Source organism: Octopus bimaculoides, chromosome 21, assembly GCF_046866305.1.
Source record: "Octopus bimaculoides isolate indiv1 chromosome 21, ASM4686630v1, whole genome shotgun sequence".
NCBI lineage: Eukaryota > Metazoa > Mollusca > Cephalopoda > Octopoda > Octopodidae > Octopus > Octopus bimaculoides.
The window spans coordinates 25,340,352-25,355,084 of NC_142948.1; the positions used below are offsets into that span (position 1 = coordinate 25,340,352).

The following is a 14,733-nucleotide window of genomic DNA, read 5'->3' on the forward strand; positions in this document are numbered from 1 at the left end:
TTACGTTAAGGGTATACATATACGTAAAAGTTAATTCAGGAGAAGTTAATTCAGTTGATGGAACAACTGTAAATGTATCATCAACGACATATGGCAATACGTATATATACATATAAGCTCACTTCCTAACCACATGGCTCTGAGTTCAATCCCACTGCATGGCAACTTTGGGGCAAGTGTCTTCTACTCTAGCCTCGAGCTGATCAAAGTCGTGTGAGTAGATCTGATAAACGGAAACTGAAAGAAGCGTGTTGTATGCAAATATATATATATATATATGTGTGTGTGTGTGTGTGTGTGTCTTTGTGTTTGTTCCCCCACAAGCATCTGGCAACCGATGTTGGCGTGTTTATATTCTCAGAACTTAGCGATTTGGCAAAAGAGACAGATTGAATAAGTTCGTGCATTAAAAAAAAAAATTAATGAATTCTTGAATCAATTAATTCGACTCAAAATTTTCGTCATGGCTGTACCGTAGCATGGTCGCTTTCAAATGACTAAAACAAGTAAAAGATAAATATATAACTATACACACACACACACACACACACACACACACACACACACACACACACACACACACACACACACACACACACATACACACACACACACATATAATGCATCAAGTACAGGACATTACCAATGAGTGAAATATACTTCATGTATTTTATATTACTCCTTATTTCGAGCTTAAATATATATATATTCATATGTATGTATATATATATATATATATATATATATATATATATATATATATATATAAACAAAAGTAAATGAGTATATGCATATATACGTACAGGTATGTGCATACCGACATCCACCTGTATGTATAGGTGCATATCTGGGTACAGGACATTGCAAACAAACGTAGACGAGAACACACGAGCCACATAGAGAACATTCTACTTCATCAGCTACCCACGTTTTAACACCGGCGTTTCGACGAGCTTTATATATATATATATATATTGTTCTGCAATATTCAGATCAAGAAATCGGGAATAACAGAAAGAATACGAACAAGATTGCGGCGATCGAAAATTCCATGCCCACCCCACCACATAGAATTACAGGATTAAGTAAGTGTCAATGACGTCATAAAATAAAGACGATAAAGACATGAGCAATATTAACATCAAATACAATAACAATAACAGCAAAAGAACAAAAAACATTACAACAAAAACAATGATTTTGAAAATTTTGCGGTGGGAGGGGAACTCTAGATGCTGTACATGTATGTGTGCGTGTGTGTGTATACACAGACGCGCGCACACACACACACACACACACACACACATATATATATATACACAAACGTATACATACGTACATACATACATGCAAACGTACGTGCACGCCACTTTCTCTTTTATCCACCTTTCAAATAAGAATGATAAAAGCAGCAATAGTTCCTTATTCTGGCACAAGGCCAGCAATTTTGATGGGAGCGAGAAGTCGATTACATCGACCCAGAGAGGTTGAAAGCAAAGTTGACTTAGGTGAAAACTGAACACCGGACGTAATGAGTCCGAAGAGATACTAATTTCAAATTCTGGCAGAGGCCAGGCAGCTTTTGAAGGTCGGAGGCCCCGGTGCACCACTGGAACTTATTTTATCGACCCTGGGTGAATGAAAGGCGAAGTCGATTTTAGTGCAGAGGGCGCTAGGCGATTACATTGACCTCAGTACTCAATTACTACTTATTTTATCGACCCTGAATGGATGAAAGGCAAAGTCGACTTCAACGGAATTTGAACTCAGAACGCAAAGACAGGCGAAATGCCACGAAGTATTTTGTTCGGCGTACTAACGATTCTTATTTCTTTATTGTTCACAAGGGGATAAACATAGAGGAGACAAACAAGGACAAAGTGATTAAGTCGATTATATCGACCTCAGTGCGTAACTGGTACTCAATTTATCGACCACGAAGAGATGAAAGGCAAAGTCGACCTCGGCGAAATTTGAACTCAGAACGTAACGCAGACGAAATACCGCTAAGCATTTCACCCGGCATGCTAACGATTCTGCCAGCTCGCCGCTTTAGCAACAATAATTTCAAATTTTGGCACAAAGCCAGCAAGCTAGGGGGAGGGGGTAAGTCGATTACATCGACCCCAGTGTTCAACTGGTACTTATTTTATCGACCCCGAATGGATGAAAAGCAAAGTGGACCTCAGCGGAAATTGAAATCAGAACGTAAAGACAGAAGAAATATCACCAAACAACTTCTCCAGCGTGCTAACGATTTTACCAGTTAGCAACCTTAATAATAATAAAAAGAATCGTTTCTACTCTAGGCACAAGGCCTGAAGTTTGACGGGGGAGGGGATAAATCGATTACATCAACCCTGATACTCAACTGGTACTTTTTTTATTAATCCCGAAAGAAAAAAAAAGAAAGATAAAGTCGACCGCAGCAGAATTTGAACTCAGAACGTATAGACGGACGAAATGCCGCTAACCATTTTGTACGGCCAGGTCGCCGCCTTAACAATAATGATAGTAATCCTTTCTACTAAATGCACAAGGCCTGAAATTTGGGAAGAGGGGAGTTGTCGATTACATCGACCCCAGTGTTTCACTGGTACCTTCATTTATCGATACAAGCTGGGGATTGGGTGAATTTTAAAAAAAATGCAAAAACCAAGCAATTAAATTATAAATACTCACATATGGTTCAAGAGAGGACAGAAGAGTTGAACGCATTTATATATATTGAACTGTTTGTTATTGTTGTTGTTATGGTTGTTTAAGTCCTTAGTAAGCTCTGAAGGGGCAAACCTTATTATTGTCAATATTTAAAGGTATTCCTTCGGTGACGATCCCATATTTAAGACAACAAGGTGTGGATTTAAGAAACATTTGACTGGTATTTCTAGCGTGTCAGGCGACCGAGTAGACGCCTGTCATCGTTGATAGTGTACATGTGTAATGTGCATATAACGTTTATGTGTATGTGCAATTGTTTGTGTATGTTGTATGCAAGTGTGCGTGTGTACGAGTTACACGTGTGCCGAGGTCAGTGTGATCCAGGCCAGTCTGTGGCCTCTCCTCTCCATACACGGCATCATGTGTTGTTGTCATTTAGGTGTCACAACTCGTGTAGCAAGGTCAAGGTTACTGCCGTCTCTCTCTCTCTCTCTCTCTCTCTCTCTCTTACTCTCTCTCTCTCTCTCTTTCTCTCTATCTATCTCTCGCAGGGTTTCTCCCTCTTAGAATCTCTTTTGTACTGTCTCTCTCTCTATCTCTCCATCCATCACTCTCAGACTCACTGACTCTCACTGACTCCCTCCCTTCCTCCCCCTCCCTCTCTTTCATGCTTTTTTTCTCTCTCTCCATTTCTCTTTGACTCTGTCCTTTAGACTTTCTCCGAGGCTCTCTTTCTCTTTGACTCTTCGACTCTCTCTCTCTCTCTCTCTCTCTCTCTCTCTCTCTCCCTCCCTGACTCGTAGGCTTTCATAATATATCGCTGCTTCACCCTTCTCTCTCTCTCTCTCTCTCTTTCTCTCTATCTCATGTCATCTTTCTCCCTCTCTCAATGACTCTTACTCTTAGATTCACTCTCTTTCTCCCTCTCTCTCTTTGACAATTAAGACTTTCTCTCTAGGACACTCCTCTTTCACTTCAAATCTTTCTCTGAAACTTCTCTCTCTCTCTCTCTCTCTCTCTCACACACACACACACACACACACACACACATCTCCCCTCTGGAACAATATCTCTCTCTCTGGTTCAGTCTCTCCCTCATTCTTCAAGTCAAACTTTTCCTCTCTGTCTCTTCTCTCACTCTTTCTCTCTCCTCTTTTTCTCTCCTCTTTCTCTGTCTCTCTCTCTCTCTCACTCTCTCTCCATTTCTCTCACCTCTCTCTTTCCCTCTCTCACACCCTCTCTTACTTTCTCCCTTTCTCTCTCTCTTTCTCTTTTCTAATTTAACCCCATGTAGTGGGAGCATGCCATCGTCACACGTGCGCCAAGTTCAAGGTACTTTATGCTAATATGCTTTTCTTACCTTTGTACTTGCACCAATGTACTCCATAACGTAAAACTGCTGATGTCAGGGTAATCCATGCATTTGTACTCCCTCTCTCTCTTCCTCTTTCTCCTTTTCACTCTTGATGGTATTAAACTAATCCGTGTAGTGCCTCATTTGCTATTCTCAATGTAATCCACGAGATAGTACTCCTGTTTCTTCCTTGCTTCTAATTAGATAAACCATAGGGAGACACGTGCGACCGTTTCAAGGTAATGCACACAATTGGCCACACGTTATTTCTCTCTCATACTCCTCGTTTGGTTCCATTTAGTTACTCCATGTTGGTATCACATTTGCCAATATCTGGGTAGAATCCAGGAGGTCATACTCTTGTTTTTCTCTTGTTTTATACTTAGATAATCCATAAAGAAACATGTATCCGTATCAAGATAATCCACGATTTTAGTCACGCGTTATTTATCTCACATTCTCTCTCTCTATAGATTTACATATTTCTCAATACCAGGGTAAAATCCACGCGATCATACTCCAAATTTTCGCCGGATTGTACTTAAATAAACCCAAGGGAGACACGTATGCCCAGGTAAAAGTAAACAATGCTTTTGGTCTCAGGTTATTTCTTCTCCATTTGTTGCATTTAGTTACTCCACGTGAGTGTAAAATTTGCCATAGGGTAAAATCCACGAGGCATTATGGCCGTTTTTTCTCCCTGTTGTATTTAGTTACATCATAGCGAGACGTTCTTCTGCAAATGCAGCTCATGTTTTGAGTCACACATTATTTATCTCATATTCTCTTTCTGTTTTCTTCTCCTTGCTGGTTACTCTTAGATACTCGTAGATGTCACATTTGTCAGTGTCAGAAGAAAAATTCATGAAATCGTAGTTCTATTTTTCTCTCTTGGTTGTACTTAAATATACCAAAGGGAAGCGCATGAGGTAAGGTAATCCACGCTTATGATCACAACTCTTTCTCTTTCTCTCTCTCTCTTTCTATTGGCTTTACTTATTTATTCGATGAACATCATGTTTGCCAATCCACAAGGTTGCACTTCTATTTCTCCTTTCATTATATTTAGTTATTCTATTGAGAGACGTGTGCCCATCTGAAGGTACTTTCAGTCACAAGTTATTTATCTCTCTTTCCCTCTCTCTCTATCTTTTCTTCTCTTTTCTATTGGTTGCATTTAGCTACTCCAAATAATGTCATATTTGCCAATGCTAGAGCAAAAGCTATGGAATTGTGCTCTTGTTTCTCTCTTGGTTGTACTTAGATACTTCATGCGCTGACACCTGTGCCTACCTGACTTGATTGTATTCAATTAATCCGTATGATGTTATAGTTACCTGCATCAAGGTAATCCATGAGACTGCGCGTCTTTTATTCTCTAGGTTGTACTCAGTTACTCCATGTCTCTGTTATGTTTGCCAGAATCAAGGTAAACTTCCATGGATTCGAACTCACTGTATTACTACCATGATAAAAACTATTCTGTTTTATATTTTCTTTCTGTTCACAACGATCCTAGGTAGCACCACATGTTTGATGTCGAATATATATCTGTAATAACGAAAATACTTCCATATATTCTAGTGATTTTTCTGTCCACAGCTATTCCATGTTGCATCACGTGATTGAAAACACATATATCTGCTATGTTAACGAAGATAATTCAGTGTACATTAGAGATTTGTCTGTACTCTGAGATTCCACGTTGCATCACGTGACTTTGGTTGAAAATACATTCGCCATGATGACCATGTTCCTATGCAATCTATGAATTCTTCAGCACATAGACATTCCACAAAGCTCCACGTGGTTAAGAACCTGTTTACCAGAACGAAGGCAATATAAAGACCATTCGAATTTGAAGTTTCCTCCACCTGCAATTCAATATAAATTCATATGGCTTCCAAGTTCAAGATACAGCAAGCTACTCCAAGGTACTTCATAGCTTTTGTCGTTCACAGTCGAAAGGCCATTTAAGTACATGCATGCGTATGCGTATGGTATTGCGTGTGAGTGTGTGTGGGTGTAAGACAACGTATAGAAAATACGTTTAATCTTATTATTCATTAGGTTCTTAAGTTTAAGTTTACTGTTGTTAATAACCTCCAATGTACTCCATAGTCTTTCGTCGTCTGTAAGGAGCAATTCCATGTAGCATCACATAGTTGAAATGAAGACGTTTGCCACGAGGAAAACAATATGTTCTACATATTTTCTGTGCATAGAGATCTTATGTAGAATCACGTGGTTGAAGTTGAATGCTGTTGCTTTGTTTAATTTTTTTTTTTTTTGGGTTGGGGTCAGACTGTATTGAAAATGCAAACGTTGCTACTTTGCAGATACACTTTTCTGTAACAAATCCATTTAGTAATTTCTATTACTCTCATATGTATTAAAACAAAAAATTGTTCTGTGGGATACTCCTTGTTTCGTAAATCCGTGCATATGAGAGAGAGTGTGGGTGAGAGAGGAAGAGAGATGGGAGAAAGAGAAAGAGAGAGAGACGAGGAGAGAGGGAGAGAGAGGGAGAGAGAGGGAGAGAGAGGGAGAATGGGGTATGATGTTTGAAACTGAAAGCAATGTTAATTTTCTTGCATCAACTGTTACATACTGTAAACATGCATATGTGTGAGTCTGTTGAACATGTCTTATATAGTTAAGTTATTCGACTGATATATTACAAACAAAAATTGCAAAAACGCATGTAGTGGTGACCTTGTATCATTTGCTATTTAGAAAAAAATCCATAGAATTTAACCCTTTAAGGGGAAAAAGGGCTTGTATACTGCTCGTCTTACAGATAAAAACCGTGGTATCTGACATGTAAAGAAGGAAATACAGTGTTCAAAGTAGTATGTAAGTCCCTTGCATTGCCTACTGTATGTAGTAAATCGATATTATGTGACCGTTAATGCTCTAACCCTTTAATGTTAACGAGGGCTTGTATACTGCTGGTCTTATAGAGAAAAACCTTGTTATCAGTCACAGAATGAACTACAATGTCCAAACAGATGTGTGAGTCCCTTGCATTGCCTATTGTATACAATAAGCCCAATAAACCCATATTGTGTGACCCTTTTAATGCTTATAGAACTCATGTGTGTTTCGCAAATGTTATATAAGTAAGTCCATATGGTTTCATTGCTCGTTGTTTCATCGTTGATGACTCCCTTAACTGACCTCGTGGCCTCTCTTGCTATAATACTAAGCACGTCTCAGCCTTGCACTCTTTCACTTATGTAGCACTTCCGGGTCGCGGTGTTGTTGAGAGCTCAGTCATATCAACAAAGGGCAAGGGACACGACCATGCTGCTGCCTCTGCGGGTGATCAGGTTGTGTACAGAATGGCAGAAATTGCAGACAATGCTAAAGGTGAGATGGGAGTAGCGGCGGTGGTCATGGTAGTAGTAGTAGTAGTAGTAGTAGTAGTAGTAGTAGTAGTAGTAGTAGTTTGTAGTCTGTAGTAGTAGTAGTAGTAGTAGTAGTAGTAGTAGTAGTAGTAGTGATAATAGTACTTGATGGTGGTGTTAACAGTGTGTCTATGAAGGTGGTAGTAGTTATGGTGTTGGTGATGGCGATGGTGATGATGATTGCGATTTTTTATGGAAAGTAGTGGTCGTGAATGTGGTGGTTGCAGTATTTATGGAATCGGTGTGGGGTGTAAGTGTTGTTGCGGAGGTAGCTGCGTCGATGGTAGGGACAATAATTGTGCTGATGTTGTTGGTAATAATGTGGTGGTGCTAGCGTTGTCAGTGGTGGTAGTGGTAGCAGCGGGAATGGTAACAGTTGTAGTGGTAATGATAGGTGGTGGTGGTAATGGTCATGGTGATGGCGGTGTTTGTGGTGGTCACGGTAGGTATTGGTGGTTCAATGGTGGTGATTGTGGTGGTAGAAGTGTTAGCAGTGACAAGGAAAGTGGTGGAGGTGATGGTAGTAGTGGTAGTGGTAGTGATGGTGTTGGTGTGGGTGGTTAGAAGTGGTACTGTGGTGGTGTTGTTGTTGATGGTGATGGTATTAGCAATGGTAGTAGAGAGAGTGGTGGTGTTGGTGGCGGTGGTGGCTATAAAGAATGTGACCAAGGTGATAATTTCTAGCAGCAACAACATTAACAACTACAACAATAGCAACAACAATAATAACAAAAGAAAGCAAACAAAACAATAGTTGATAGTTATCTCCCCTGTCGTTGATAAACACGAAATCCTGAAATATCTCTTGTAGAAATATGCATGACAGGTTCCATTGTATCCTTTGTTTCACAGACTGATGAAATATCTCCACACAAACATTAGTAATCCTTAGTTTTGATGTACTTCCCGTATCCATGAACGGTTCCTGAAATACAGCTGATCACTTCAAGAAATTGGTTACTTCCGGTGAAAATAAAAAGACACAGGTAGATAATCCAATGGCGTTTTTGAAAAACGAATATTATTAAAGAATTGGTAAAGCATTTCTTGGGGAGGGAAATATCTATTGAAGAATTTCCCGAGAAAATCTAATTCAACGAAAGATTTAGTAAAAGACTCCAGGCTCCTGCAATAGATTCGTTAAGGAACCAACAGATGAAAACATTTTCTGGTAAATGGTTCTGCCGACAATATCAGTAATTGACCACAGAGGAATTTTAGCAAAGTTCCACTGGAAATATTCCCAGCGGAAGTTACATATATATATATATATATATATATATATATATATATACGTACGTGCATATGTATGTATATATGTTTGTGTGTGTGTGTGTGTGTGTGTGTGTAATAAAATCTCCAGTGGCATATTTATTGGAGATTCCGGCGAGAGACATTCATAGAAAGGTATCCGCAGAAAAATGTTACAATAATTCACTTTCACATTCGCAAAGCAGAAAAACGATGTTCGAAATGGCTTTACAAGTAAAGAACCCACTGAATAATCTTGCTAAATAATCCACTGGCATTAAAGAAATCCTCTGAAGAATTATTAGAATTATTTTTGGTGAAAGATTTCACAGAAGGAATATTTTTGGGTTTCAAAAAATAAATCCAGGATATTTCGCTTATTATATGCTGTTTTGGTTTTTACTTTACATTTTTATTTTTGATGTTGGTAGCAGAGGTTGATTTTCAAACCTTTGGAAGATTCCATTTTTTGCTTATGGTGTGTATATCTTAGACATACAAAATTTATGTTTAAGTTTGGTGTATTTGTATGACTTATTTTGGTGTTGTAAAACAAAATAAGTTGTGTATACGTATATATGTATGAATTTATATGTATGTCTGTGTGTGAGTATATATAAATATATATATATATGTGTGTGTGTGTGTGTGTGTGTGTACAGAGAGAGAGAGAGAGAGAGAGAGATAGAGAGAGAGAGATAGAGAGAGAGAGAGAGAGTGAGAGAAACGTAATTTGGTATTTCGGGTGTCATTATAAGTGTGGACTACAAACCGTAGTCTTCCATCGAGTCAGTTTGTCCAAGACAGAGAACGTTATACAAGGCACATAACACATCCGGGTTTGTCTTTTTTTTTTAAGAAATCCATCTTAAGAGTTTAAGCTACGATAATACATGCAGAATTCTTAAATTTTCTCCAGTCTGAAGTGACCATTGTAAAGCATCTCAAGGTTGTTTCATTTTGAAATATGGTTTCCACTGTATATGCGTTTCCGCTGTATATGCGTGAAGAAATATAACGTCATTTTGAAGCCAGATAATCCAAGTTGAAAATGAACAAAACTTATTTTGTACGACATATTTTTTAAAATAGTTTCCGTGCGCTTGAGGTACATTAGACCTCACAACATACCGCCATTCTTGTAAGAAGTGCTCCAGCCCCACGTTTCAAAACAGAGCTTCTGTCTGTTGTATCTGTCTTGGTTCTTACAGGTGCAGGCAGCTTGGAAACATCTTTGAAACGTTCTTGAAACTGGACAGTTGTAAAATATCCATTGTCATATCGACACAGGCAGTTTAGTAGTGTTTCCTCTGTTGTTGGGGGTGGGGTGGGATAGGGAGGGCTAGTCCAACATCTTGTCATGTCTGCTTTTCTTTCATGAGATTCATGAAAGAGGCACATTGACGCAGCGTGAAATTATATGCATTTACTCACAAACGTATACATGCATCAACACATATACATCATATATATACATATGTATATACATATATACATACGTATATATATATATATATATATATATATATATATATATATATATATATATATATATATATGCACATATATATATATATATATATATATATAACATATGTATGTATATATATATATATATATATATATATATATATATATATATATATATATATATATATATATATATGTACATATATACACCTATCTCTGATGGATACAGCAGCAATATATATGCTTCCTCTTTCGTAACTGCAACCAGATATGAAAAGTGAAGAGCTTCCTTCCATTTTTCCTGTATGTATATATATATATGTATGTATATTTATGTATATATATTGCATGTGCATTCAGCTATCTAAACGGGGAGAGAGAGAGGGAGAAAGACAGAATGAAAGAAAGAGAAACTAGAAATACATTGCATATATATATATACATATATACATATACTCGCTTCCATGTATGTATATACATGTTTATAAATATGTATATATAGATATGTATATATATATTACATGAGATGTTCATATTTTAGTGTTGCTTGCAACATAAGCCTCGCGTATGTAAGTGACAACTGAAAGGGTTGCAAAGGAAAAAAAAATAAATGGTCGAGAGATATAGACAATAACCAAACCGTCAAGGTGGTGGTGGTGGTGGTGGTGGTGGTGGTGCTAGTGGTTGGTTGGTTGGTTGATGGTAGTGGTGATGGTGGTGGTGGTGGTTGGGGGGAGTGTAGAATAGGGGTGAGGTGAGGGTAACAAGGTGGTGGGTGGTGGGGGGGTAGTGGCTGTGTTACGATTATGACATTTAAACCTGTGAACGTCCTTGTCTTTTGCTCGGTCGGTCTGGTGTGGCGTCTGAAGGCCAAACTGAGTACAGAGTTGTCTTTAAAGGTTGTGACTTGATCAAAATACCAAGTTGGCATTTGTCTCAGGCCCTGCCCCAGAACTTACACCTTGCAAGCCTCTGCTCCCACATTGGTGAAATTGAATTAAAAAAAAATAAAAATAGAAAAGAAGAAAAACGAAACAATAATAATAATAATAATAATTAAAATAATAATAATAACAATAATAATAATAATAATAATAATAATAATAATAATAATAATAATTGTAGTAATAATATAAATGGTAGTAGTAGTAGTAGTAGTAGTAGTAGTAGTAGTAGTAGTAGTAGTAGTAATAAAATGATAATAATACCGAAAATAATAAAATCTATATAAATAATAAGAACAATAATAATAATTGTTGTCGTTGTTTCTAACATAATAATAATAATAATAATAATAATAATAATAATAATAATGATAATAATAATAATAATGATGATGATGATAATAATAATAGTGATGGTAATAACGATAAAGGGTGGTGAGAGCGAAAATAAAACTAGTAATGTTAATAATAATAATAACACGAAACAATATCTAAACAAATACAACAACAACAACAACAACAACGTTGCAACAGTGAAAACGACAGAGAGATTAAAATAACCATTAATATGGATAACAAATAAATAAATAAATATATAAATGTAAACACTCGCGTGCACACACAGATATATATATATATATTGATAGATAAATATAGATAGATAGATGGATAGATGGATAGTTATACACATGTAAAATATGGGGTGTGCGTGTGTTTATACACATGTGTTTAGAAAAGTTTGTGTTATTTCTAAATGCATGTGCGTGTATGCGTGCGCGCGTGTTTATACATACATATATGCATACATACATACATACATACATGGTTGCATGCATGCATGCATACATACACGTATAAACACGCGCTCGCTCGCGCGCGCGCTTGTAGTTAGAGGAATCTATAATCAACGTTGAACGATAAAAAAATATAAATGAACGGGTGAGCACTTTACGATAGAGATGATATCTATAATGATGATAATGATGGTGATGATGATGATGATGATGATGGTGGTGGTGATGATGATGGTGATGACGATGATGATGATGATGATGATGATGATGATGATGATGATGACGTTGATGATGATGATGATGATGATGATGATGATGACGATGATGATGATGGTGGCGATGCTGTAGCTATTGATGATGATGATGGTGGTGATGGTGTGATTAGGAAGGTGGAGCACGTAGAGAATGAGGAGTAGGAGGAGGAAAGGAGTAGGCGTAGGAGGAGGGTGGGGGGGCCGACAAGAACTCCGAGGTGCAAGAGAAACACGACGGGGGAGAGAAGGAGGAAGGGGTGAGAAGAGGAGGAGGAGGAGGAGGAGGAGGAGGAAAAAGACAGCGACAGAGACGAAGATGATGATGATGTTAATTGTGATGACGATGATGAGGACGATGACGATGATGATGATGATGGTGCTTTTTCTTTTATCATCGTTAAAATGTTAACGTGTTTCACCTTTCAGAAAAATATAACAGAAAGACACACACACACACATATCCATCTGTACATACATACATATATACATATATATGTGTATATGCATGTAGTATGTATGCATATATATATATATATATATGTATGCATATATATATATATATATATATATATATATATATATATATATAAAATGGCCGAGATGTTTTAAAGTTTAAAGTTTATAGCTCTGTGGAGTGTGCATGTGTGAATACTTCATCTTTGGATACATTCCAGTGCCGGCCAGATGATACGAACCAGCGATCTCGTAGTTGCCCATTCGACATGTTATCTACTCTGCTGTCCATTACTCTCTGTACTACACCAAAATTAGCATGGTGGTGGTGGTGGTTGTGGCGGCGGTGGTGGTGGTGGTGGTGGTGGTTGTGGTGGTGGTAGTGGCGGTGGTGGTGGTGGTGGTGGTGGTTGTGGTGGTGGTAGTGGCGGCGGTGGTGGTGGTGGTGGTGGTTGTGGTGGTGGTTGTGGCGGCGGTGGTGGTGGTGGTGGTGGTTGTGGTGGTGGTAGTGGCGGCGGTGGTGGTGGTGGTGAGGGTCGTTCGAATTATGGGATCTTTTACATTGTAGCTTGACTTGCGTGAAATAGCAGCGATATTTCCCTCAAATCACACCATTTAATGCTGCAATACAGGAACGGAATTCGTTAGAACACATTGGATTATGAAGTGCATGGGGGAACACAGTCTTGAAAGAGAAATACAACGGGACGGAATCCACGTTCGTGTGTCTGATCGTTCGGAGCTGATTAGGATTTGAACATCAGCTATAAGAATGACAACAACAATTTTGACGTCATTTCCATCGTCGAAGGTCATCATCATCATTTTCATCAGCTTCACTATCCCCGCCACCACCACAAACACTACCACCACCACCATCACCACCACTACTACTAACAACAACATCAACAACTGCAGCAACAGCAGCAACACTACTACCACCACAATCACTGCCATCGACCACCACCACCACCACCACCACCACTAGCATCATCACGTCATCATCATCATCATCATCGTCGTCGTCGTCATCGTCGTCGTCGTCATCGTCGTCATCGCCGCCATCGTCGTCGTCATCACCATTATCGTCATCGTCGTCGTCGTCGTCGTCGTCATCATCATCATCATCATCATCATCATCATCATCATCATCATCAACAACAACGAGGGAACTTCTATGTTGTCATTCTTAATGTCTAAAACGACACCCGGAAGAATAACACCAGAAATTTCTGAAGATTCTTAATATGTGCATCAAAGGATGCCTAGGCTGGCGTAAACATTGATTTTAACAAAGATTTAGACAAGATCGAACGAGGAACCAGGTGATACAAGTTACAAACAATATTGGCCTGTCAGAAATGTTGTGGATTTGGGGTTTATGACTTTGTGAAGCATTCAAATGAAATTGTGTTGGTAAGGGGTGATATATGTGAAAGGTGTGCAGGAAAAATGTGGTGTACAACGACGTTCCCGTTTTGTGTCCCCCTGTTTGTTCCTCAGATTATTAAACGTGATACATATTTGCAATCGGCCCCACCTCATATACACGTACACACACACAATGATGAAAGGCATGTGACTATACATACATAGATACACACATACATACACATAATACTTACATACATACAAACATATATATATATACATACATATTTATGTGTGTGTGTGTATGAGTGTGTAGCGAGAGAGAGAGAGATTGTTTGATAGATACGTACATGTATTCATGCATATATAGAGCAAACACACACACACATACACACACACACACACACACACACACACACACACAAACACACAAGCACACAGATATATAGATAGATAGATAGGCAGGCACACAGAGAAACAGACAGACAGAAAAGCAGATAGATAATTGAATAGACAGATAGATATAAATAATATGTGTGTACGTGTGTGCGCACGTGTGTATACGTAGTTGTATGTTGAAATTAGCAGAAAGCAAAAACAAATATCAAAGTATACGAGAGACGCTTACGATCAATATTGTTATGTTGACGCCCAATGAAGTCGCATAGAATGGAAAGAGTAAAATTTATAACGTTTCGGACATATTTTCATTCTTCAGGTATTAGACGAATGTCCCGGAAAACCTGGGAAGAGGCAGAAGAAAATAATATA

General features: G+C 38.2%; 1 long non-coding RNA gene across 1 annotated transcript in view; it reads right to left on the reverse strand.

The window, feature by feature from the left end:
• LOC149131520 (uncharacterized) overlaps positions 1–2,947 on the reverse strand; it is a 229,035-nt gene extending 226,088 nt beyond the window's left edge. Inside the window, exon 1 of the long non-coding RNA XR_016237777.1 lies at positions 2,683–2,947. This is a non-coding gene — a long non-coding RNA (uncharacterized LOC149131520). The remainder of the gene's footprint in view (positions 1–2,682) is intronic.
• Positions 2,948–14,733: the final 11,786 nt, after the last annotated feature.